Source organism: Limulus polyphemus, unplaced genomic scaffold (assembly GCF_000517525.1).
Source record: "Limulus polyphemus unplaced genomic scaffold, Limulus_polyphemus-2.1.2 Scaffold1258, whole genome shotgun sequence".
NCBI lineage: Eukaryota > Metazoa > Arthropoda > Merostomata > Xiphosura > Limulidae > Limulus > Limulus polyphemus.
Window position 1 is genome coordinate 142315 of NW_013666868.1, and position 7173 is coordinate 149487.

The following is a 7173-nucleotide window of genomic DNA, read 5'->3' on the forward strand; positions in this document are numbered from 1 at the left end:
AACAGTTGAGTTAACAGTGGTTGTAGTGTCACTGTAATCAAGAAAGATTGGCCTTGTCCAAAGATGTAGAAGGTGCAGCACCATCAACAAATATGGGATAGGAGGGAGAACATCGTTGACCTGTGAGGAGCTTAAAATGGTTCCAGAATTTCGAGGAAGAAGAGGAATGACTGAGTTTGTTACAGGCCTGATGCCATCGCTGACTTCGGACTGCCCGAACAAAATTACGTGCAGTATGTTGAAGACCCCGGGATCATGAAACCGGCGGTATTCACACAAAAAAGTGGAAGAGTGATGTAACAGATCTACAGCTCTATGACGTAAGGCTGGTTTATGTGGAGGTGAAGAAGTCAGTATGTGTAAAGTGCTGGCATCAGAGAGAAGAGTGGTGAGTAATGTGGCGAAGGAGTCAACATCGGCTGTTGTAGTAAGAGGTCGATGGCACTAGCAATGTGTGAAGCATAAGATTTCCGGTCGGCAGAACGAAAATTTAGATGAGTCTGACGGGAAGCACGAGGAACAGACAAGGATTGTAAATGGACACAACGTTCTATGGGGAGATGATCACTACCAACGGGAGGACACATCTGGAGAGTGATAAAAGAAACCAGGTTGGAAGAAACAAAGACAATATCAGATGACGAATGAGAAATTGGACGACTAGGGGTAGTAAAGAACCAGAAAGGGAAGATAAGGAGGACTGAAAACATACAAGTTCTGCAGAGGTCCTACTGTGGTAGTTGACATCAGCAAGAAGAACATAACTGCGAAAAGAGTTGTCCAGAAAGGAGAGAAAGGCATTGGGCAAGGGAACTCCGGGACGAATGTAGATAGTTGCAATAGTGATGATACGAGATGGTGAGTAAACAGTGGCTACCAAATGCTCAGGATAAGTGGACTGTGGAAGGAAATGTAGACACACAGGAAGTGGAGTATATGTAGCGAGTTGCAACATCCTCAGGCCTCACCCATAGGATGATCATGGCAATGAAGAGTGTACCCTGACAGATGGATCCCTTGAGTGGGTTTCAGAAAAGTTTCATTAAGGATAACAAAATCATAGGAACCACCATCTAGCAAGATCTCCAGGAGGTTATGAAGAAGAGAGCGAATATTGACAAATAAAAACTTCAACTTGTAGTCTGCAGGATCCCATAGACGACAAAATAGGAAGTGAGAGTTAAGTCCAGAATAAGTGGTCTGCATGTGAAGGCGAAAGACAGTCTTAGCAGCATGGATAATATGATCTAGAACTAACGTACATTGGAAGGGGAGGACATTCTGTAGTGTTAAAGTGATGAAACAGATAATATCTTCCATGGTAGGATAATTGTCCGGAGGGGTAATGATATCGGTGGTATGCACTGGAGCAACAGAAGCAGGATCATCAGTCTTGGGGGTAGGTTTACCCTGACACTTAGAGGAGTATGTAGGATGATCAAGGTAGCAAGTGTTGCAGGGGGGAGGAGAGCATTGGTGAAGGAGATGAGGTCCGCGACAATGAGAACAAACTGGTTGGTTAAAGCATTTAGCAGTGGTATGTGAGTTGTATAATAGGCACCTCTCACAGTGCAGAGCCTGGGGGGAATGGGAAGCTTCATCTCGATGTCATTGACAGAAAAGAAATGCTCCATTAGACAAGAGATGATCTATAGTGTCACTATTCTCAGCCAAAACACGAATCATGAAGGTAGGACCTGAGGAATTTTGAATGCGAATGGCACGCTAGACTGATATATTTTAAAGTAGAAGTTCGGAAAGGATCTCTTTTTTTTTTTTCTCAATGATGCCAGGATCTACACCGCGAATGACACAAGAGAAAAGAGGTGTACGACGAGGAGAGGGGTTGTTGTTGTAGAGCAGGAGAGCGAAGTTGAGTGAGCATGGTAGATTGACCCAGATTAAGCAGTCCGATTTTGTTACGTAGTATGTCACACAATTGGGGATTACCAGTTTTCACAATAATGCCATTTCTTGTTTGAATTAGTTGATGAACGTCAGAACGAAGGCAGTATTTAGAAAGTTCGAGAAAGAGGGTCCTGGTAGAGAAATACGGGGGATCCATGCCCGAAAGTAGGAGCACAGTAATCTGAGGAGCTTCAGTAGTTTCCATAGGTCCGAGCACTTCACCAGAATAGCCATATCTAGTGGAGGCAGGAATCGAATGAGTAATAGTGGTAGCAGCAGACGAAGTGGAACCAGCAGGAGACAGGTGAGAAACAGTAGATGTAGTTGAAGCAGTGGATGACGATGAGGCAATGGCAGCATACGACAGTCGCGGGACATCCCTAGGAGTTGAAGAGCTATCCAAGTCTAAGCAGTTGGCCCAGGATGAAGAAACACCAAGGGTTGCAGGCTTCCGAGGTACACCTTCTGAGGGTCGAGAATAAGGTTTCGGGACGAACACGACGAGCTGACTGACCCGGTTGATCCGACGTAGTTGGGCACTCAACAATTTGAGGCAACCCAGAATGCATGGACACAAATACACAAATGAAAAGTAATAAACAAGAAAGTAATAACTGTCAAAAACACTCACCAAAACGAACCACACTCGAATAAGAAGACGAACTGCAGAACTGATATCGAATCCGATCTTTTCCGTCTCGAAACAATTGTTCCAATATCCAATCTCCGAATCTTCCTGTTTGTTGTTGAAATATCAGACCAAACCAAGCCTTCATACTAGTGAGGTATCGAAAATCAAACTGGTGTATTTACGTGTTTTACACTCACCAAAAAGAAACATATCATTCTATAGGTATTTGAATAACTTGTAGCAATCCGCCACAATTTAAATCTTCGTATTGTTATCTGACACTGGGCAACTTGTATGATTCTTTTAGTAGATTTTAATGAAAGGATTTGTATTATCTTTATTAAGTTTGACAAAATCTGCAGACTTCGTGATTATCAAAAAAATAAATTGATTCTCAAGACTTTTTGTTAAACAATCACTGCTTATTCAAAGACTACATTATGTAAACACTTATTCTAAAACAAGTTCCAATAACTGCTAAGATCAGAGTCCTAATAATCAGTTCTAACTTGAGCTAGAAAACCAACTTTATCTGTCTACTTGGTTTAAAAAGAAATATCTAACAAAGAACAAGGAAAGGCGACTGCCCATTAACAAGATGCATTGAATGGAGCAATGGAAACAATGCTTCTGTCAACCCAAGATGCATTTGTGTGTGTGTGCATCTCGAGAAGAACAATTAACTCTGAGAGCTGGGTCAAAAGCCTTTCCAATTTTGTCACATTTTACTGGTTTGTCATTATGCTTTTACCAAAGGGTGTTTACTGGTGTGTAACTAAGCATAACAAAATGTTTGATTGATTTAGTTGCCAGAGAGGCTTCAACTTGTCAGTAACGATGTGTTCCAATGCTCTGCACATCTCTATTCACCATCTTTAGTGATAATTGCACTTTAATTGTTATGCTAAGACATCAGTAAAGCCTAACTCAGGATGCAACATAACTGTTGAGTAAGTCTTCTCAAGACTTGGAAACTTCGTCCTATAAACTTCTCGTGCTCCAGTTAACATCTACCAGACTTTTAAAAAAAATGTTGCATTTTCACTAAATGTATGTAAAGAAGAAGAATAAACACACCCACCACCAAGTCTATATTATTTTTGGCAAAGCCCTAAAGCTCCACCATGTTACCCAGAAAATTATGCTAGATTTTGAATGAACCATATTTTATTGAATTTGATGACACACAAAGCAGTTTAAATTCAGAAGACACCATCTTTTCTTTTTTTTAATTAAAAGCAGAAACAACGTTTAAAATGTACAATAAGAACTATTTGGCCTAAGGCCAAGATCAAAAGACCACGTGTTTAGGTAGTTTTATGCTGCCATCATCAGCTGCTTTGCCAGAACATTAACAGAAGAATAAAAAAAAGTGCCACGTTCAAAATATGTTGTACGTTGACATTCCATTGGTCGTGGCACCAAAATGTTACTTTTTAACTGGTGTGTGGTATTCAGGTACAACAATATCTGTCTAACAGGAAAGCCTAAATCGTCCCCAAAATGCTGGTTAAATGTTCAGGATTGTTAAATGTAAAAGAAAAACGATATATTTATTCACATTAATGCCTGCAACAATATCAAATGGTTAGCCAGCTTCAAACACTGGCTGGCTGCTGTGGTTGAGTATAGAAACAAAAGTAAAATCCAGGAAAAAAGAATAGAACTATGAGGATTTACCACTTTTATACTCGGGCAGTACCCGGTAAGTCCACTAATGATTTACGTACGATTCTAAGATATCCGAACCAGTTGTATAGATTTCTGCATTATCTGTTTCAATAGGTTACTTAATTTCATATACATTTGTATAGAAATGCATACATGCTAGATTTAAACGCTGCAGTATCTAACATTTTTCTATACAAAAGGATTGGCAAATGTTACAACATTAAGACAACTGGTCAATACAGACGTAATTATTTTTTGTAGAAACTGTGTGGAAATTGAAAAAAAAACAAAAAACATGATTATGCCTAAATAAAGGTATATTAATTTAATACGTCCTTTGCATGTAAGGGTATGAAGAGAGAGATTACCCTTATTTTTGACTACCCTTGGTTCACAACCTAAAGTACAACCAATTAGAAAAAAATCAAAATTTCCCCAGCCAGTAAAACTATAGAGCATTTTCAGTCCTAAAATAAAGTTTCCATCCACAATTCCAAGTACCTTGTTTCTGACATTTGATTCAATGTCACAGTTTTATTGATCACCGTATTTAGTAGTTATGATTGTCGTGAAAAGCGAAAGATTTGGGATCATTGACATAACTGATCGTAGCATCGTATTAGCCAAAATCTCGTCGAATGTTACTGTATTAGGTCATGTTACTGAGAAATATCAGTAATCATGGCTAAGCACGATCTCGGAAATCACGCGACGCTGGGAGCATGCGCGCTGAAGTTTCTAGAAGGATCGTGACTTATCGGGGAACCTCGCGAATGTCCCAGTGTTTGCTAGGCGCCCTCTTTTTTTAGTATATAAGCCAGCGATAGATAGATAGATATGCAGATATAGATGGAAGATAGAGGTAATCAACTCAAGCGAACAGTAGGCACCGAAAGTAAAGTGTGTGGATCACTGTGATTTATAGCGTGTGTTATAAAAGTTGTTAAGTGTATTGCAAAGTTGTATCGAGAAAGAATTAACTAGTTTTAATTAAGAAGGGACTTGCATCGCTGGAGTTTCTCGGAAAGAATTTTTACCGGAAATTACCAAACAAGCAGATACCGAACAATAGCATCTCCCGGCCAGGCCAAATTTCTCTTTTTCATTCTACGAGCCTTCGGTTTCTTTTGAGGACTTAACTGATTGACTTTATTTTGTGAACTCTTATTCAAAAAATAGCCATTAATTTCTTGCAGTGAATGGGCATTAATTTCCTATTCTTCGTAAATGTTTCTTTTGTTCTAGCTGTTAAAGTTGATTTAATACAAGTCAATAAAAATCATAAGACAACCACAAATTTGAAGTGTAGCATTTTAGTACCAAATCGCTATCACTCTGGAACATATCTGTCTTCTACACGTTCATCTGGAGATGACGTATTCTACAATAAAGACAAGTGCATCGTAGGTTTCTTCTAGCATAAACAGCATGAACTCTACTTCCCCCATTGCGTTTCACTTAATGTCTTCACAGCTAATTGAGAAATATATAGCATACTTCCCAACAATGGGTTGAAGCATGAAATTTGGAAAACAAACAAACAATGTTGCCATGGTGCAATGATTGGCTATATCATTCAACTGAACATTCAGATAGTGTGTCTTGCTTGGTATAGAAAAACTTTCTGAGATTTAAGCCTTTGATTCTTTTAAACCATTGCTCTTTCTTTCCCTGATGGCCCCATTATCATATCTTTGGTCCACAAGTCTTCCAGTGTCACTTCTTCGTGTTTATTTTTTTTCTATAAGCACCAATACTCTCGTGTAATGGTAACTGATATTAACCTTACTATCTTCAGTCACAACTACCTCAGTATCTGTGATCATCTGAATGGTTCGTATTACTTGTTCTGTGTGGCTTTATGTATAAACTAGAACCGAGCATAATCGAGTACTACTGTGATACATACAAAACAAAACTAACTCTAGGGCTACATCAGGTAGGATCATTTGACAACAGTAAAGTTGATAAATATATCGATTACGGAGACGTACTAAATCTCTTACTGACAAAATCAGTGCAAGATGAAATATAGGGCCAGGCATGGCCAGGGAGTTAGGGCACTTGATCAGCAATCTGAGGGTCGCGGGTTCGAATCCCCGTCACACCAAACATGCTCGCCCTTTCAGCCGTGGGGGTGTTATAATGTGACGGTCAATCCCACTATTCGTTGGTAAAAAAGTAGCCCAAGAGTTGGCGGTGGGTGGTGATGACTAGCTGCCTTCCCTCTAGTCTTACACTGCTAAATTAGGGACGGCTAGCGCAGATAGCCCTCGTGTAGCTTTGCGCGAAATTCAAAACAAACAAACAAAGAACTAGCGTATGTCCGTTGAAACAGATCAACGGTAATGTTCCTAATAATAGTGATGAACAAATATAACATATACAGTCAACCCAATCCTTTGGGTAATAGTGATGAATAAATGTGCAGTCAACCCAATCCCTTGGATTAGAGCGTATATGTCATGAAATTCCCTCACAAAAAAGATACATTTTTGTTCTTAATGGGTTTTTTTCAGATTGAACACTCGGCACATATGAAGACTGATGGATTGATATGGGTATGAAATTTTAAGAATTGCAAAAAAAAGAAAGAATAATTATCCTGTAATGTACTCTTGAAAATAAGCATGTTAATATATATAATTTTGTTCTACAATTATCCGTTCAGAAGATATAGAGCGTAAAAGGTACAGGCATTTGGCTATTATATATATGGATATTTTTTTTCAGGAAGCACACAAAACAAAAGCAAGTGCAGTCCGACCAGCTCGCGCCTTACTTAATACAACCCAAATCTTACACTTCAACTGTAAAAAATTAAGCTTCAGCACAAACTAAATATTGTTGCGTCAGCAAGTCACATGACTACTGTGACGCAACGTTTCTAGAACTATCATGTACTTTGGCGAATGATCTAGTATTTACTGGATATAGGGTGGTCGGGTATATATAAGAGGGGG